Raw genomic sequence first — 19,988 nt, forward strand, 5'->3', positions numbered from 1 at the left:
TATTAGGTTTCTTCTAATAAAGATACTTCTAAATATGGGATACACATTTCCATGTGATCAAGGCAGATGCTGTACTTTGTTGGGAATATTTTAATTATATAGTGTAAACTATATGTTTTTGATGTTCCTTCTTGAAGTGATACCATGTGCATAAGATAGTAATTTCAGAGCTGGAGTGACAAATAAGCAGTTGGCTGATTACTAATAAGACAGTTCTTAGCTTCTCTGATCATGATGAGTAATAGTCATCTGCCCTTACCCCTTGCCAAAAATCTGTTTCTGCCTGTACATTTCATTTAGATTCTTTGGTGAATATGTTTCTTGTACTAACCCTGAGGTTCTCACTCTGAGGTGCAGGGCTACTGATGGAATTGGGTGGAATGTAGAATAATGAGGACCTGTGAGGATATAGGACAGAGGAGAGAAACACTAGGGTGAGGGAAGGATGTGTAGAATGTCTCAAGATGCTGACTCCACTCACTCTCTGTATGTTGCCATAGGTGAATGATGGGCACCTCTTCCACACTGCTATGGGAGATCCCCCTAGCTCTGCTCCTTGTTTAAATGTGTGAGTAGAGCTAAGCATGTGTATATGGGCAGGACTGGAGCCTAATACAGTTGTCTACAGATGCAGCTCATGCCAGTTCCTGGGCTGAGATTTTTGTGCCTCTCCTCTAATGTGCTCCACATGCATCCCTGCTCCACAGAATCATGGGCAGATGCCTTGAACAATACGTGGGCTTCTGGTGATCTGAAGAAACAAGCTGGGGAAGAGGAATATATGCATGAAACAAAATGAAAAGCAATGTAATGGTCATGGAACACATGGCCTGTGAAGAACAGAGATAGAAAATTGAGGAAAAGAGAGAATAAAGAGAAACATAGAGAAATACAGCAACTACTCGTGTTACAAAGGAAACTGGGTGTGTGAGAGAGGGGGGAAGAGGTAGAGAGACCTATCCATCACAAAGATAGGAAATACATCTCTAATCTTTAGCATCAAGATGATTGATTGTACAATGTACTTCCTGGTTTGTCACAAACTACGTAATGCCTCAGTTTATATTTTAAAGACAATCTTTCATCCTCTTTCTTTACAAACATTTGTGTGGTCGTGTGCAAATAAAGTTTTCATGTGTAGATAGAGCTAATAGGGATTTTCTCAGTATGCTACTACTAGACTCCTGCAGAGATTAACCATAAAGCCACAATATGTTTGCTCTTTAAAGGCCTGGTTTCTCACTATATATTATTCTACCTGTAAAAACTGTCAAAAAACAAATATTTTTGATTCCCCTTCTCATACCTTTTTGTTTGATTGAGCAAAGTATATGGCCAATCTCTAGCTATTGTATACCAATATGACACTGAATTGAACTATTTTGCTACAGTCTTGCTGCTTCCATTTGCTTGTGTAGGTCTAGAGTTTACCAGTTGGACAGTTCGTGCACTACAGATGAGGGTTTTATGTGGTTTTTAGCTTGTTCTTACTTTATTTTTGTTTTTTTCCAAGATGTTTTGGATAAATGTAGGCCAACATGACAGGCTGATTGTGGAGTTCAGGTTGAATTTCTCTAGTCCAGTATACTTGGGGCCTGACCAGTGCCAAGCAAGAGAATCTGCCAGACCATAGGAGGTCAGCATTGTCTAACAGCATTATCAACACTTTGACTGCTCACAGAGCATTTAGAAGGCACTTGGGGGAAAGTTTGAAGCTCAATAACAGCTCACACCACTGAAAGCCAGGACTGGGGTCTATAAACAAACTTCATGGGACCATGGGAAACTTGGCCACACCCATGATAAGTGGTCATCCAGCTACATAACTGCATGCCACATTACAGATGTTGCCAGAGGCGAGTGTGCTGGATTTGAGAGGTTCAGGCTGTATAATACAATTTTTTTGTGTCAAAGTTTTGCGGTTATGAAAAAGCTCTGACAAATGTTGCAGCAAAATGGCATATTTCATTCACTGCTTTCTGGTCTCTTTGGTCGTCTCTGTAGGAGAGATGCCTTTTTTTAAAACTCATATTTCCTTTCTGACCATCACGTTCGTATACATACTGGACTTTCCAAACAGATTGAACAAAGGCATTCCATCACATTTTCTATATCTGTTGACCTCTACTGTTCACATCACCTTCTAGTGTGGAGGCAAATCCATAGACTATCCTTAGTTATGAAATTACATTGTCTAGGTCTTCACATTTTTGTGCTAAGGAGTCCTCTCTTCCAAGCAGCCCTGTGAAAGCTGAGATACTCACTAATGGCTTGAGTAGCCTCTGATTTAGTGCCTTCCTGAACTGGTGGGGAAAGGACAGAAAGAGCCATATAGTCTGTGTTTACACTAGCCAAAAACTTTGAAATGGCCATGCGGCCACTTTGAAGACGCGGCTCGTCCAGACAGGGCTCCTTTTCGAAAGGACCCCGGCTACTTCGAAGTCCCCTTATTCCTATCTGCTCATAGGGTAAAGGAGCCCCATCTGGACAAGCTGCATCAATTTCAAAGTGCTGCTGCCGCCCACATGCTAATGAGGCGCTGAATATGTATTTCAGTGCTTCGTTAGTAAACTTCGAATGGCCATTTGCATGTGTGTATTTTGGGGGGGAGTACATACAGGGGTGCTGGAGAGGAAATTGCATTGAAGTGACAGAACTCAATAAGTGAGAGTAATCATGCCCTGAACTCTTAAAGAAAGGGAGATTCTAATAAACATGAGTGGTCAACGCAAGCAATTATTTCATTTCCTGTTCTTGTTGGACTCAATGCTAGTTCTTCAAGTCCTGCTGTGCAAGGGTGAAACTTCTGTTGGTTTCAATGGGAATAGTGCCTGCGCACAGCAGGGGCTGAATTTCATCCCTTTAACATACAATATTTCTTTATACATTACTTAAGGCTGGTATTTTTAAAGGGGGATTGGGTGACTGGCTTCCATTGTAAGTTTATGGGAAAGACCCCTTTGGCTACAGTTACACCTGCAGCCCTATTTTGAAATAAGGTATTTTGAAATATCTTATTTCCAAATAGCACAACTATCTACCATGGCTGCATCTACACTACCTGCCTCTTTTGAAAGGGGAATGCAAATGAGTGAGATCAGAAATGTAAATGGGGTACATATTTACATATCTTACACCTCATTTGCATATTCTCATGCAGTCTCACTTCCGGAAGAGCCTTCTCTGGAAGCAAAAACAGCCATGTTGATGGGGTTCCTTCCAAAACAAACTCTGTTTTCAAAGAACCCTTCTTCCAAATCTGTTTGTAGAAGTTGGGTTTCTTGAAGGATCCCCGCCTGTAGAGCTGTTTATGCTTCCAGAAAAGGTTCTTCCAGAAGTGAAATTGCATGAGAATATGCAAATGTGGCAAAAGGCATGTAAAGCTATGTCTCATTTGCATTTCCAATTTTGCTCATTTGCATTCCCCTTTCAAAAGGGGAATGTAGTGTAGACGTAGCCAAAATGTATTTAGAAATACCGCCCAATAGGTAACTTCGGTAATAGTGGTCTGAGTGCTTTCTTCAGTCCATTATACGTGGTTTTCAGGTTGCACAAATCAGATGTCTTTTGAATATTAGACCATAGGTCAAACCATTACATGTTTAAAGAACAGATTTTGCATGTCAAAGTTGATCTCTTGTGCTTTGCAATTGGTTTTTTAGGTTATTCGGATAGGCCTTGTGTTTTTTCTTGAAGAAGAGGCCTAAGAGTGTGAGCATTTTCATTGATCCAGTCTTTGTTAGAGAATTTACATGTTCCAAAGGCAGATTTGGCACATTTTGTATATTTCCTCTCTCCTCATGGACCATGTTTCATCAACAGTTTGTTGGTCAGGTTTGTGTTCCATTTTGCAGGTGAGATCTGCGAAGACAGAGCATTTCGACTCATCTCTGGTATTGAGGGTATTGATTTTTGGCTTATTGCATTCCTTTGTCATATAGTTTTTTTGGGATGATTTTCACTCTGCTGATGATCAAGGAGTGATCAGTATCACAATCTGCACTGTGATAGGTACCTATAATTGAAATAGCATTTTCAAAATTAGTGCTAGTCCTCTCACTTTCAGGTTACCAATTTCAAAATAAAGCACCTGCTAATTTGATTTTATTTCAGAATTGTGCATGCTTAGTGTAGAGGCTAGCAAAGTTATTTTGAAATAAGTCATTATTTTGGAATAGCTGTAATGTAGCTGTAGCCTTTGAAAATATCAACTTAAGTAAGCAGAAAGTTAAAAAACATGTATTACTTACCATGTGCTTCCACTCTTCTCAGTGTTGTATTAAAAATATTAGTTGAGTAAAGAAAAGACCCTCTAATTATTTCTATTTACAACTTACACAGTGACTTACTAATGTGTAAAAGGGTATGCAATGCACTACATAAGAACATAAGAATGGCCATACTGGGTCAGACCAAAGGTCCATCAAGCCCAGCATCCCATCTGCCGACGGTGGCCAATGCCAGGTGCCCCAGAGAAGGAGAACAGAAGACAATGATCAAGTGATTTATCTCCTGCCATCCATCTCCTGCCCTTGTTATGAAGGCTAGGGCACCATACTTTATCCCTGGCTAATAGACATTTATGGACCTAACCTGCAAAAATTTATCAAGCTCTTTTTTAAACCCTAATAGAGTCCTGGCCTTCACAGCCTCCTCGGGCAAGGAGTTCCACAGGTTGACTGTGCGCTGTGTGAAGAAAAATTTCCTTTTATTAGTTTTGAACCTACTACCCATCAATTTCATTTGGTGTCCCCCAGTTCTTGTATTATGGGAAAAGGTAAATAATTTTTCTATATTCACTTTCTCCACACCATTCATGATTTTATATACCTCTATCATATCGCCCCTCAATCGCCTTTTTTCCAAACTGAAAAGTCCCAGTCTCTCTAGCCTCTCCCCATATGGGACCCTTTCCAAGCCCCTAATCATCTTAGTCGCCCTTTTCTGAACCTTTTCTAATGCCAATATATCTTTTTTGAGGTGAGGAGACCACATCTGCACGCAGTACTCGAGATGTGGGCGTACCATAGTTTTATATAGGGGAAGTATGATATCTTTTGTCTTATTATCGATCCCTTTTTTAATAATTCCTAACATCCTATTTGCCTTACTAACTGCCGCTGCACACTGCGTGGATGTCTTCAGAGAACTATCCACTATAACTCCAAGATCCCTTTCTGATCTGTCGTAGCTAAATTTGACCCCATCATGTAGTACGTGTAATTTGGGTTATTTTTTCCAATATGCATTACCTTACACTTACCCACATTAAATTTCATTTGCCATTTTGCTGCCCAATCACTCAGTTTGCTGAGATCTTTATAAAATGAACTTGAGTCCTCTGGAGCTTAGTGTATGAGCCATTACAATTTGAGCTAGGAGCCATCCAGTTTTTGAGCTAGAAGCCATCCACTGGGAAGTCATAGGCCTGAAACCTTCATTAGTTTAGCTTTTAAAAATATTTAGGCTGGTACATTCTTCTTGAATCTTCTCACATTTGAACCTGATTTGTTATATGTAAGTTAGACACACAAAGTGAAGTGCAGCTATAGCTGCTTATAGATTCTCTGACACTGGAGGCTGCCATTAATCTCTCCCTTTTATAAATTATTTGCAACTCTGTTTGAATTGCCATTAAATTGCATCTCTTTTAGCCCAATTCTGCTCCCACTGAAGAGAGCAAAACTACCATTTGATGTGCAGGCCATTTAAAGAAAAAAGAAAGGAGAAATGGTGTACAATATAATGTTATATTGTATTGTATCGTATTATATTATACCATTTCTAAATATATCTTGTGATTTTCTAAATATAACTGAATAGTGGGATACATGATCCTAAAGTATTAGGAGTTGAGGGTCTTGCTGTATGCCTTCAGTAAGGTCATTTTCTTTAGGGTTACAGGTACAGCTTTTACCCTAGACTTCAATGTTGCATTAATTTGGCTATTTTGAATGCTTGATTAGTCTAACTAGAACACCTTAGGTTTCTAATAATATAAGAGATGTGCTATGTCCTAGCAAAGGGAATTTCCTCTAACATTTCACTAAAGTTTCATATGTGAAAGATGAATTTGAAGTAATAATCATTCAGACATTCTTAACTTACTTGTTCTTCTGAGGGTTTCCTCTGTCATATGTGCAAAATACACCTACCTAAATGTTAATCAAGTATTTCAAGCCTTCAGTATTTCAGGTTTTAGATAAAGGATTACATCAGTTTTAATTTCTGGCACCTAGATCTTATGATGATCGCATCTGAAGTATCTAAGACAGAAAAATAGGAAATATGGGATAGTTTCTTGGGTGATGTGAATTGACATAATTTCTTTGAAGCTTATAGAGCTATCCTGAGTGTTTTGCCCTTCACACTTGCTCCCAGCCATTCTACCTATTTCACCAATCCCACACTAGCACCATAAAAAAATTATTTGTGCCTAGCCCCATTGGATGACTGTTATGTGGACAATGTGATTAACCGTACGGAAGTAAAGCAGAGCAAAGTTTTTTTAAGAAAGTTTTATTCATTTGTCACAGAGAGGTAGCTGTGTTAGTCTGTGTCTTCACAAAACAAAAAAGCAAACCTGTAGTACTTTAAAGACTAACAATATAATTTATTAGGTGATGAGCTTTCATGGGACAGACCCACTTCTTCAGATCTGGAAATTCTGATGGAAGTAAACTGGCACAATGAAAACTTAACAAAAATATGTAATGAAAATTGACAAATCAGCTATATAGGACAGAAGAAGGTGGGAAGCAAAGAGAGGGAAGGGTGTGAAAAATTACGTACTGCAAGTGTCTGTTAAGTGACTTGCCTGAGATCACTACAAATGTCAAGGATGAGGAAACTGTCTTTGTAATGTGTAAAGCAGTGTTTCCCAATTGCTGGTCTGTGGAATCCCAGGGTTCCACAGGTTGAAATAAAGGGTTCTGTGCTCAGGAGTCGGCAGCCTGTGGCTCTGGAGGTACATAAAGCTCTTTAAGGAGTCACTTGCAGCTCCAAACACTGCCAACGCTGACTCCTCTTGTGGCTCACTGTCCTGCCTTGCTGAAATAATGGAATTAAATGTAATTAGTTTAATGGATGGCAGGTGGGCTCTGGTTGTTAAACCAATTACATTTAGTTCCATTATTTCAGCAAGGCAGGGCAGGGAGCCTCCCATGCTCCAGGCAGGGGATGTGAGCAGGTGAGCTGGGGGAAGGGGCAGCCAAGTCTGCCCCTGCTGGAGCTGCACAGTCCTAATGAGAAGGAGACGGGGAGGAGCAGAGAGGGGAGGTGGTAGCTGCAGAGGAGCAGCAGCAGTGCATGCAGCTGGAGGAGCTCACTGGGTAAGGAAAATTAGTCCTGAGGATGGGGGGCTGGTTTGGGGCTGAGAGGGGTAAAGCCTGCAGATGGGGGAGGTTTAGGGCTGAGGGGGGTTAAGCTTGGGAATAGGAGGTAGGATTTGGTGGCCAGGGAGGGTGGAGCCTGGGAATGTGGTTCCACAAAATTCTTTTGAGTTTAAAGGGGTTCTGTGGCCAAATAAAATTGGGAAACACTGGTGTAAAGTAATTGCTATCACTATTGAGACCTAAGCACAAAGTGTTAAACTTGAGAATAAACTCCAGTTCAGATGTGTCCCTTTGTAATCTCTTGTTAAAATCTCCTTGTTTTAGGATGCAGATTTTCAGGTCTTTAATGCTACGGGTTGGTGCACTGAAAGGCTCACTGATGGGATTATGTGTATTCAGACTTGTGTCCATTCTTTGGCAAAGTGATTGTCTTGTCTGTCCAATATACGTAGCATAGGGGCATTGCTGGCACATGATTGCTTACGTACCATTAAAGTAGGTGCAGAAACAGGAGCTGACATGAGCTGAATATAACTGACATGGTTAGGTCCAGTGATGGTGTTTTCAGAATAACTATGTGGACAGAGTTGGCAAAGTGTTAAGTCACTTAACCCAATAGACATTTGCAGTAAGTAATTTTCTTCCCCCTTTTTCCCCACCTTTCACCCCCTCTTGTGTCCTGTTTAGCTGATTTGTCAGTTTTCATTTCATTTTTTTTATACGTTCAATTTTCATTGTGCCAGTTTACTTTCATCAGATTTCCAGATCTGAAGAAGTGGGCCTTTCCCACAAAAGCTCATCACCTAATAAATTATTTTGTTTTTCTTTTAAGTGCTACATGTCCTCTTTTTTGAGATATTCGTTTGTGTTTGCTACTAATGTTGTCTTAATTATAAACTTTCTAAAAAGTTGGTATTGTGCACAGATACACTTTTTCCACAGGTCTGGGTGTAGGTTTGTTTGTCCAGAGAAGAGACCTTGCCTAGAGCATTGCATTTCAGTCAAACTCTGAAAATCACAACTTTAGAGAACACCTTTTCCTTTTACTTATAGCTCTGTGCCAGTAAAGATGAAACATGCCCAACTTTCTAGTGGTTCTGGGATGTACACCATAAAGCTTGGTGCTTAGTCTAAAATCATCAAACTTGGTGAATTTGAAATTACATCACAAGCCATCTGTCTATTCAGAAAGGTTTTCATCCATCAGTGGAAGGCTTTGAAATTGAGAGGATTTTAATAGACAGTTGTTAAGCATAAGAGTGAAATCTTCAGCAATTTTATTTCATAAATAACTACATTAAATAGTCTATTTAGTTTCATTTCTTTTTTCCTGAGGTAAGCTGCTTTAATTTGATGGGTAGGTATTATGAATTCACTAACCTGTCTTTAAAGAAAAGCCTCCCACTATATAATCTGGCGTGACTAGGTTGTGGGTGCAGTAAAATGTGTTGATTCTAATTTGTCAAAACTGTCTGCAATGTCTTAGGCGCCTGGCTCACTTGTCATTGGACTTCAACATTGGTGCTTAACAAAGCTTCTGTCAGTACAATAGCTCTGGATTTTCTGTAAGCCAATTACACAATGCCATTCCTGGAACAGAATGCATAATGGTGCATGCACAAAGGCTCTACTATGTAAGCAAACAGGATTGGTATGGAATGGTTAGTTCGTAAGAATATCTCTATAGAAGGGCACAGAAGCTTTTGACTTTTTTTTTTTCAATCAATGCATAACACAGCACATTGCAAAGGTACGATGAGAGTGTAAGTGCTTTTCCCATACAGATGCTCATGCAGTGACCTGTCACATCTTAAATGTGATTTACAAACCTCTGATCAAAATGTGCGATTATTAGGATTTAATGAGGCAGCATATAATTGCTATGTAAATATGGAACATATCCTGCATCTTTTAAGAATGAACAAGGAGGTCATAAATACAAATCCATTTCACCATTGTTTAACCTCAAATATTCAGTTGGCCTATATCTAACAAATGATACATTCTTTTAAATTCAAGGCACTTCTGCTGAAAGTGATGCATACTTTTAACACATTCTGGTGTGTGATATTATGTTGTGTATACATCACCACATATTTTTAATAGTCTACTGTATATTTCTTTTCATGAGGAGCAGTGGCTTTTGAAGATATGGGGGGATGTACAGCTGTGTGCTGGTGGGGAGAATGCAAAGGAATGTTCCCACGCACCTTCTGTGTTAACTTTCTAGACACGTTTAGGTTTTTGTTTTTCTTTTTTTCCAAATATGCTGGTGCATTTTCTTTTCCAGGTGCAGTATAGATGCTAAATAAACTCCCCATCCCTCTTGGTGTTTCCTGTCATCTATCCAGGATTGTCTCCTTCAACTGTGCCAGGAAAAAAAAAAACCTGTTTTCTTCTAGGAAGTAAGGCAGTATTTAGATAAATAAGGGAAGGGTATATGGAGAGGTGGGGAAGGTACCCAAAAAGTTACTTGAGTAAAAGTATATCTGCTTTCATTTCTGGGTACTTGAGTACAAAAATATGTGGGGTGGGTGGGTGTGTACTTTTACTCAAGTAGTTTTTCAGAGGGACACTACAGACTTGTACTTTAATTACACTCCCCCAAAAGCAGCTGTACTTTTACTCAAGTCAAGTTTTGGATTTTTTTCCCCCTTCTGGATATATATGCCATTCCCTTGCTAATGTCTGTCAAGCATCCCTTCCTTTATTGAGGTGGAGGGGATTGTCTTGTACTGCAATACAAAAAAATAAAAATCCTGTCTATCAAATCAGGTCCTTTCCTTAATAAGTTATGTAACTACCTATTGGTAATTAAAATTATATTAACATATGCATTTAAATTGAGGAAGTGTGTGTGTGTGTGTGTGTGTGTGTGTCTTGGTCTTTGTCTTTATCACATCACATGCCCCTCAGATTTAACTGAGGCACAAACCATTAAAAATTACAATTTTTCTTCTCTCTCTCTCCCTTTTCTCAGGAGAAAAAGTATGGTGCCCTGCATGTACGTAATGTTATTTCCCCTCAGACCTCCTGCTTTATTCACTGTGCAAACTGAACATAAAATAGCAATTGTAAATCTATCATTCATTAATTTTTCAGTACATGACTTTGCAATCAAAATCACATTCTTTAATGTTTGCACTTTTTGTGTGTACACACACACACAAAGCCATTTCTACATTACCCAGAAGATCGATCTGTTCAAGGTTGATCTTCTGGGGTTTGATTTCATGAGCCTGGTGGAGATACACAAAATCAACCTGCCATGGGTTGGCAGTCGACCCCTGTACTTCTCGCTATTGCAAGGAGTGAGATAGGTCAATGGGAGAAACTCTCCTATTGGACTTCCTTAGTGAGGACAGCCAGATAAGTCGATTGCAGATGAGTTGATTGAAGATATGCAATTCTAGCTATGGCAATTGCATACCTAGAATCAACTGATCTGCCTAGTGTAGACCAAGCCGGAATATCTCAACTTACTTTACAGATGTTTTATTGTGCAACCAAGGTACTAACAAACTTCAACAGAACTTTATTTACAAAAGTGAAATCTCTTTACAAAGCTGCTGCATCCTTCTATAATTCTCGCTAAGCTCCTGTCTAATCTCCTCCCTCCTCCTTCCTGTTTCTTGCTCTTACAGACCCCCAGCAGCCATTGCCCTCAGCGCTAGCAATCACAAACAGTTACATCTTGAACACCACATTCCCTCCTCTCTCAAGAAGCATGCGTAATTATAAAATAAACGTTGTTCTAGCTACAGCAACAAAAATGGAACAAGCTACTATAATGTTAGCAAAAATATTACAATGAAAACACTGTAGGTACTACATAATATAATCTCTAGTTCAGACAGGTGGTTATCTGGGTCTGGCAGACTGTCTTTCAAACCCAGTTTCTAGTGCAATATCGTTTTGTTTTGGTACTACGGTGAAGTCATCCACTGTGGGCTAGGTGTTTAGAATCATCTCCTCTTGGTGCCTAGGCACCAAGGCAAGATCAGAAGCATTCCATACATGCCCATCAGAAAGTTGAGAGGTGCAAGTTCCTCTTTCCTCAATGATTTTAAGAGAAGATGTAAATTTATGGCCCCTTTTCATAGAACTCCAGGTTTTCTTACTCTAACAAAGGAAGCACACTCAAAGTGTAGTTCCTTAGCACCCTGCTGTTTGTCTGTATAATCCTTATACTTGTTTCTGTTCAGCTGTTTTTGTCTCTTCATCCTCTCTTGGTGCATCAGGTCTTGACTTCAACAATCCAGCAATGTTCAGTTTAGTATTCATCTGTTTCCCATGCAGAAATGCTGCAGGTGATTTTTGCACTGTGAGGATCCACAGTGAAAGCATGCTTTGGCTCTGCTTTGAATTTGCTGGTTCTGTGGTTTGTCATTCGCTTTCTCCTTTTAAATATTTGTCTGTTGTGACAGTGGACTTGTCTTCAAAGAAGTCACTGCCTGGTTGGGCCTCCTGTACCCATGCTCACTATTTTGGCTTCTGCTATAGCTGACTCAATCTGAGTAGCAATGGTTATTGCTTTTTCCAGTGTATGTTGTGGTTCTAGAAGCAAGCATTCTCTTACACAAAATGCGGTTGTTTTTTTTCAATGAGCTGGTCTCTAATCATCTCATCTGCCATTTTCCCAAAGTCACAAGTTACAGTCAGACTCCTCAAAGAAGCAATATACTGCATTAGTTTCCCCTGGTTTCTGCTCATTCTGATGAAATCCATAGTGATTAGTTACTACATTCACTTTTGACTCAAATAAGTTCTTTAATGCAGTGAGTGCGGTCTCATAATTACCATCTGCAAGGGGGACAGTGTAAAATATACACTGCCCTTCTCCTCCCAGGCAACAGATTAGCAGAGCATGTTTTCTTACTTCAGAAATCTCTGTAGCACTGATTGCAAGGAGATAAGTCTCAAACATCTGAATCTAGGCACTAAAAGCAACTGAAGGCTCACCTGGGCTTTGCAGAAAGGGTACAGGTAAGTTCAGCAGCAGAAGAGCCATCCTTGGTGCCAAAATGTTGTATTGTGCAAGCAAGGTACTAACAAACTTCAACAGAAGTTTATTTACAAAAGTGAAACCTCTTTACAAAGCTTCTGCATCCTTCTGTAATTCTCACTAAGCTCCCAGCTAACCTCCTCCCTCCTCCTTCCTGTTTCCTGCGCTTCCAGACTCCCAGCAGCCATTGCCCTGAGCTCTAACAATCACAAGCAGTATTGCAGCTAAAACACTATAACAGACCCTTGCAAAATGTATTAATAGCATGAGAATTAACATACTTATTTTAATTATCTTGTGAAAATGGAAGTTATATTTGGAAGCTTCCAATTTAGCAAAACACTGGAGGAAACAGCAGAAACAAGTTTATTTTTAATAGCAAGAATTTCATTCTATCTTGCTGGCATGTCACCTGCTGAAATGACAGAACTGAATATTTTCTGCCAGCTAACAACAGAGTTTTGAAGCTTGTTGCCTTTCTCAGTGCAGTACATGAATTGTTCCCTTTCTCCAGCTGTCAGTTTTTATTAGCAGTTTCAATTCACTTTGCTCACACAGGGTCTTTTCTTCCACCCATTTTAGTTTTGACACTGGTCTGATGTTATTTTAAAATCACACCAAACTGTGAACTGTAGTGGCCAGTTACACTTGAAAGAAAAGATGTTAACGATACAGTGTGTGATACTGATTTGTGACTGTGATGGATTACAAATGGGTGTATTTTTTTTTTTCAAAACTTGCCTTCTGGTTTTACAATGCACAGCCTTTCAGGAAGAAAAGGTTCTATGAGCATTAGTTTGACAATGAACCCCAGCTCACTAAAATTAAATAAAATAAAAGGGAAAAATTACAAGGAAATATGCCATAAGCATATTAATGCTGGCAGGCAACACTACAAAAAAAACATCTTAATGAACATTCTTTTGGGCATAGTGATAGGAATCTGTTATACCTCTCTTAGGGAAAAAATTCTTACTTCGTTATTCATGTGTAAGCCTACTTAATATAATCTTTTTCCAGACTCAAAAGCAGAAATAATCTATGGTGGCAGCCGCTTCCTGTATTTCATTTTTGCATTGCACCATCAGCCACATTGAGAGAGGCACATATTTTGATAGATGTAACTAAAGTCTGACTGGGCAGGTAATGTAATTAGGTCTATCTCTCTTTATTAACCAGAGCTAGCAGCTTGCAACAGACCCCTGGGTGCACAGTTTTTCACAGCCAGAGCTGCACTGCATGCTATGACCTCTCAGGCTTTACATTCAGCAATGACAGAACTCTGGCCTTTCAGCATCAAAATCATGGATCCATAGTGTGTCAGAGCCTAATACACACAGCTGAAGTATTCTGATTCCAACCAGAAGAGGATAGTCTGGTCATAGCATTAAAGCACTGAATTGAGACAGTGGATTTCTGTTCCCAGATCTGCCACAGACTTCCCATGTGTCTGTGAGATAATCAATAAATCTCTCTGTGCCTCAGTTCCTCCCTGTACAACACAGATTAAAAACTACCTGTCTTCCACACTCTGCCCTGTTTCCTTACGTTACAAATCCTTTAGGACAGCATTTGTCTCTGTGTATATGTACAGTACCTTTGAACAGTGTAATTTTGGTCTTATTTGAGGAACTACAGGTTGAACCCCTCTAATCTGGAACTGTCTCATCTTGCAATATCCAAAATCTGGCATGATTTTAGTTAGCCAGATGGCCACTTATCATGGGTGTGGCCAATTTTCCTGATGGTCCCATAAAGTTTGGTTGTATGTATGTCCTGGCTCTGTGTTCTGTGCTGTTATTTAGCTCTAATTAACCCCAATGTCTTCTCAGAGCCCAGTAAGAAGTAGAAGTGTTGGTAATGTGCTAGACAATATTGACCTCCTGTGGTCCAGCAAATTCTCTTGTGTGACATCGGTCAGGTCCCAAGGGTGCTGGACAAGGAAGTGTCAACCCGTTCTGAAAAATACCTACTGAAATCTCTCAATTTGATGGACTAATGGGGGAAAGTGGTGTTCGTTAATGCCAAATCCGAATCTGCAGGACTGGCGGCACCTTGCAAGGCATTCTATGGAGCGCTCTGTCTGAGACCTGGAGGGGACAGAGCAGGCTCAGAAGAGAGAGCTTGGCAGCAGTCTCTTCGCACTGTTTACAGCCACTCATCACCCACCCAAGGCTGGGCACTTCCACATTGGGACCTGGGGCTGTTGCTGTAGAGAAGGCATCTGATGGTGTTCTTTGTCCCTATCAACCCCAGCCACTGCGGTGGCCCTGAAGGCCTCAGCTGTGGTGCTCCCGTGGGCCTTCCAGCCTTGGTAGCCCCAGCCACTCTGGCAGCCCCAGGCACAGCAGCAGCTTCTCCAACCCTGATGGCACCAGCAGCAGTGGCTCCAGCGGCTCTGGTGAGTCATTAGCATTTATTTGGGTGGTGGGTGGTGCTGGCAGACAGTGTCTATTACTTCTGAAGTCAGATAAAGTGAAGGTTTACTGTACTAATAATATACACACAGGTGAGTAGAACAGAAGCTGATTCAGCAATCTTCATGTGACAGCTCCATTTGGAATTTGCTATTCATCTCCCTGCTAGTCTCCAAGAGCCTACCTTCAGTGTTGCCCATTCTCACAGTTGTATTGCTTCTCTTGTAATTGGTGTTTTTCTTAACCTCCTGGGGATGTGACTCTGGGAAAATTCATTTTCATGTTTAAAAAATACATTTTTCTCCTTGTGCTTATAAAGAAAAGCTTGAAAATAGGACCGAAGAGCCCCCAGAAGTCTCAAACTCAAATGCAAACTAAAATCACCCAAATTATATTGTTCTTTTAAATCTCTTTTTTAAGTAGCTCTCATTATTTGGGGATGCAGGAGGAGCGCTTGCAAAGGTAGTGCTACTTTTTAAATGCCAGGGTTAACAACAAAAGTCTTAGCCCTCCTTTATGGCCTGATCTCTTCTCTAGTCTGATCATTTGATTTCTCTTTATCATCCATCCCATCCTTCTGAAGCGTTGCCATGGAACACCCATATTCGAGACAACTTTCTTGAACCCCTGCACTTGAATCCATGTTAGTCTTACCACTTCAAGGCCCATCTCCTTTCCCTGAGCTGTGGCACTTTTTCTCCCTGTTAAGGCAATCAAAATGTCCTCCATAGGCAGAAGTGGGGAAAAAATACCCCAAAAATTACTTGAGTAGAAGTGCAGCTGTTTTCACTTCTGGGTACTTGAGTACAATCAAGATGTGATGTGTGTGTGCTTTTACTTTTTCAGAGAAACACTTGTTCTTAAGTACGTTCTCCCTCTCTTTCTCTTTCTCTTTCTCTTTCTCTTCTCTCTCACATGCGCCCACGCACACACAGCCAGCTGTACTTTCACTCAGGTAACTTTTTTGGGTACTTTTTCCACCTCTGTCCGTATTTCAGAGATTGAGTTGTTTTTACCAGATGTTTTTCTCCAACTTTACTTTTCTGTGATCATGTTTACAGAGGCAGGTATAAGAATGAAGAATTCAGGCTGGCAAACGTTGTCATAATATGAAGTCCACTGTGTGGAAGAAGAGTTGCGAGAGACAGATAGGAACTATATGAGTGATAGAGCGTAACCTTGATAGCTAGAAAAGGCAACCTCCTGAAACAGGTGAGAAACTAGAACCCCACTTGCACAGAGCAACAGGCAAGGAGGTCTCACTTTACACACAAACACAGAGTCTAGGAGTGAATGCATGTGTAGCCTGGATGCAATTGTTCTCTTCACCCAGGCTACGTCTACACTAAAGGTTTTTGTTGAAAAACTGGAATTTTGTCAACAAAACCCAAGGAGCATCCACACTAAAAAAGCATTCTGTCAACATACTGTCGACAGAACTTTAATTGACGCCTTTCTGCCTATCCTCCATGAGGCAGAACACCTTTCTTCACTGAAACTATTGACAAAGAATCCATGTGGATGCTCTGGGGGCCCCCTCTGTCAACAGACTGGGCAGTTCTGTCTGCTGTGCTTCTGCTTGGCTTTTGGTTGGTGTTCTGCTTTCATGTGTGTCAACAGAAGTTTAGTCGGAAGATAACTTCTGTCAACAGATGGCTGTAGTGTAGATGTAGTCCCAAAGTGATTCTCAAGGAGGAGAGAAGATGAGCAGAAAAGGCAGCTGCTGTGACTAACTTCCCAATTGCACAGGTGTGGAGGAGGTAGGAAGAGGATTTGCAGAAGCAATACGTCCTCTTTAGCAGGCTGCAACAGCCCCATAAAGAGTTGAAGAGCTGCTTTGGAGAGAGGGAACTTGGCATTTGGCCATGGGAAGCAGGGTTCTGGAGAATTTTGGGAGTAGGGAGGAGAAACATTAGCAGTGCAATTTCAGAGAGGAGGTTCTCTACAGTCAAGAGATGTTATCTTTCCAGAAATGCTCAGCTTTATTTTACCCAGAGGGAGTGGGTCTAGCTGGCAAATGTGAACCTTCCTGCTTGTTGGGGCTGTCAGAAATGAGGTGGGGGTGTTGGGGGGCACCTGGGTAACTCCATGATGCTGGTGAAACTGAAAAGATCCAAGAACAACTTGGAATCACAATATACAGACTTGCTGAGTAAGAACTTGTTCTGGGCTTGTGAAATCTTTGCTCCCTGAGGAGATGTTGGACCAAGGTATGCCCCCACTCCCATTCATCCAGATATGTGGTGTGCACCCATACTCCTGCAGGAACTGGCAATGAAGGTCTGGCATACAGGTGCACTGAGAAGAAATCTGTATGTCTGTGCTTTACTCACTTGACATGAGCTAGGATTACAAAATGTTATATCCCTGCCATGCTGACCCAAATAGCATTTAAGCATCTTCATTATCACCTGTTTGTGTGTACAAAGTACCTACCACAGTGGGGCCCTGCTCAGTGACTGGGACTCCCAGGTACTACCGAGCTACCCACGCATACAAGGTGTGAGTGTTCCCTCCTACTTACATGGCCTTGAATTGTAGTAACACTAAACAGAAAGAATATTGCCTGATTTTATCTATATATAAGCAGCAGATGGAGCTGGTTTCTACTTCCTTTTTACAGAGGGCAGGCTAGTGTAATGGTACACAACACAGTCAATTATCTGCTCAGTTATTTATGTATTTTGTTTAGATGTCTGCATGCTGACTAGATAATGGTCTGGTTAACCACTTGCCACCTTGTTTACTCTCTAAGGCGGAGAAAAGATGACAGAACTCTTGAGGTGGCCAGAACAGGGTTGTGAAGTTTATTTGCATGCATGGTTACCAAACCAATAAAAGTAGTATTGGAGACTACTGAGTCAAGAGCTTTCAAGAGAAACTAAATTAGTGCCTGTTTTCTTCCAGATTCAAACAACAAAGAGAGTCTGATTAGGTTGAGTTTCTGTTCTATAGAGCAACAATAGTCCCATGACTGGTTATAACGGTTCAATTATCCAGTCAGGGTATGTTAGCTAGGAGGTTCTGTTTCACAGTGTGTTCTTTTTCATACTCAATATGTTCCTGTGAACAGCAACTGCACAAGATTTAAATAAACTGTAGAGTGGGAATCACAGCCCTGCAAAAGTAGCTATGTACGTAAGTTTGCTCAGCCTTCCACTTGCAATTTAATGCTCTGTATTTGGCTATGGAATAGAACAGAAAACTGTAATTAGTGATTTGTGAAGTTCAGAAGCTTCAAGGCTTTGGATAAACATGCAATATTTTTGCACATATACCTCATAAAATTGTGCAAATGTCTTTGGTTTGCACAACTGGAGTGCAAACCTCACAACAAACTGTTGAAACACCTCCAGTTTCTATTTGGACTGGGAACATTTGACAACATAATGGTCTTCCTTGACGTAGATTAGTTCTCTCAGTTCCATTTTCTTCTACACCCAGACGGTTCAGAGGACTGTGAAATGAAGTGAAAAGATAACATCTTTTAAAAATTTTGAAGTGGTCTGGCTACATGCTTTATCCCAAAGGACTTATTTGCTACTAAGATAATTAGTAAAACTATGGTCCAGTTACATTAGCTAATTCCCAATTCATACCAGTTTTAGAAGGTGACATTCATATGCCTTTTAGAAGATGAGGCAATCCTGAGTTTTTCCCCTGCTTTGTGTTTAGAAGTTCAAGCCCACAATATTTTTCTCTGAATAATCATTTTATTATATTTACCACTACCTAGTTTTCTTGTTAATATTATACAATTGTATCATGCTCTGTGCCTGAAGCCTAATTGTTCAGTGTTCCACGACAGACAAAGAGACGTGGATTTAAAAACATAAAGAATTTCCCTGAAAGGTTACAATGTAACATTACTTCCTTCCTGAAAATTCAGACTACGCATGAACTCAAAAGCAGGGAGAAAAAACAAGTTGCTCCCTAAAAGCAGAGGCCTAATTCGCCCCTAACTCTGACTAGTTTGCTGGCTGTGCAAACAAGGTTCTGAGTCCATTTGCAAGCTTCGTTGTGGGGCCCCCTTTTCTTCAGGCAGAGCCAGGGAATCCAGCACCCTTACAGCAATGGCTCTGTTCTAATACTGTCCTCCGTACGCTACACTTGATCAGGGTCATTCTTCTGGGGTTTGATTTAGCATGCCTAGTGGGGACACACTAAATTGAACTCTACAGAGCTCTACAGTTGGCCCTGGTACCCCTCATTGTTGGGAAGAGTAAGGGAGGTCAATGGGAGAGTCTCCCATCGATCTGCGGCTGTGTGGATGGCCAGAAAAATCAATCATCAATTATCATGTTATCAAATTACCATCAACTCAATTATCATAGCTGGAATTGTGTATCTTAGATTGACTTTTCTGTCTAGTGTAAACCAGGCCTCCAGTTAATACCTGCTTGGAAAACAAATATTTAATAATGGGTTCTTCCATCTAGCAGAGAAAGCTATAACGTGATCCAATGGCTGTAAATTGAAGCTAGACAAATTCAGACTGAAGATAGGTCAGCTAAACATCTTTTGAGAGGGTAGGTAGCCATTGGAACAATTGGCAAAGGGTTGTGGTGGATTCTCCATCACTGACAATTTTTAAATCTGAGATTAAATGTCTTTCTAAAGCTTTGAGGAATTTAGGTCGAGGTCCATCACTGTGTTCTACAGATGAGACCAGATGATGGCAGTGGTGATCCCTTCTCACCATGGAATCTATGACTAGAGTGTACCTACCTGTAACGAAAGGTGTGACAGCAGCACCTATGTATGTACCTGAGTTACCTTTGATCTAGTTCTCTCAAATAAAAATGAAGACCCTGGAGCACCAGTTCTGCTACTCCGCATGAGACCCTGGGTATGTACATGAGGTTAGCATGTGCTGCCCAACTTCACTGCTATTAGAGCTATCTTGGTTTTAGCCAACATGGGTACAGCAACATATGTTGCAGCCATTGCTTTTTCATACAGTCAGACGGTCCATGCCCCAAAGACCTTACAACTGAAGTAAACAAGACAGATAAGGAAAGGGAAGGGAAACTGAAGCACAGAGAAAGAAAGGAAGTTGTCCATGGCTTCCTTGTAGATTAGCAGCAGCAGGAAGGCTGACAGCCATGCTGGGCCCCGCAGCAAGGTGTGTGTGTGGGCAGGGGGTTACTTCATGCTCTAGGAAGCGGGGGGCTTTGGATGTAAGAGGCATGTCTGGGGACAGCCATCACTCAGCACTTCCCAGACTGCACT

General features: G+C 40.8%; 1 protein-coding gene across 11 annotated transcripts in view; it reads left to right on the plus strand.

Annotated features, from left to right (window-relative positions):
- The window catches only part of NRG3 (neuregulin 3), a 1,029,780-nt gene that overhangs the window by 163,354 nt on the left and 846,438 nt on the right, over positions 1-19,988 (plus strand). For 2 of the 11 annotated variants that reach the window (XM_075000089.1, XM_075000091.1), the window contains exon 1: positions 14,535-14,740. The exons of 7 other annotated variants lie outside the window; for them this stretch is intronic. The gene's annotated coding sequence lies outside the window, so the exon portion shown is untranslated. Of the gene's footprint in view, positions 1-14,534; positions 14,741-15,817; positions 15,969-19,988 lie in introns of those variants that run through there. 2 more of the 11 variants (XM_075000088.1, XM_075000087.1) reach the window with 2 other exon arrangements.

Source organism: Carettochelys insculpta, chromosome 7 (assembly GCF_033958435.1).
Source record: "Carettochelys insculpta isolate YL-2023 chromosome 7, ASM3395843v1, whole genome shotgun sequence".
Taxonomy (NCBI): Eukaryota; Metazoa; Chordata; order Testudines; family Carettochelyidae; genus Carettochelys; species Carettochelys insculpta.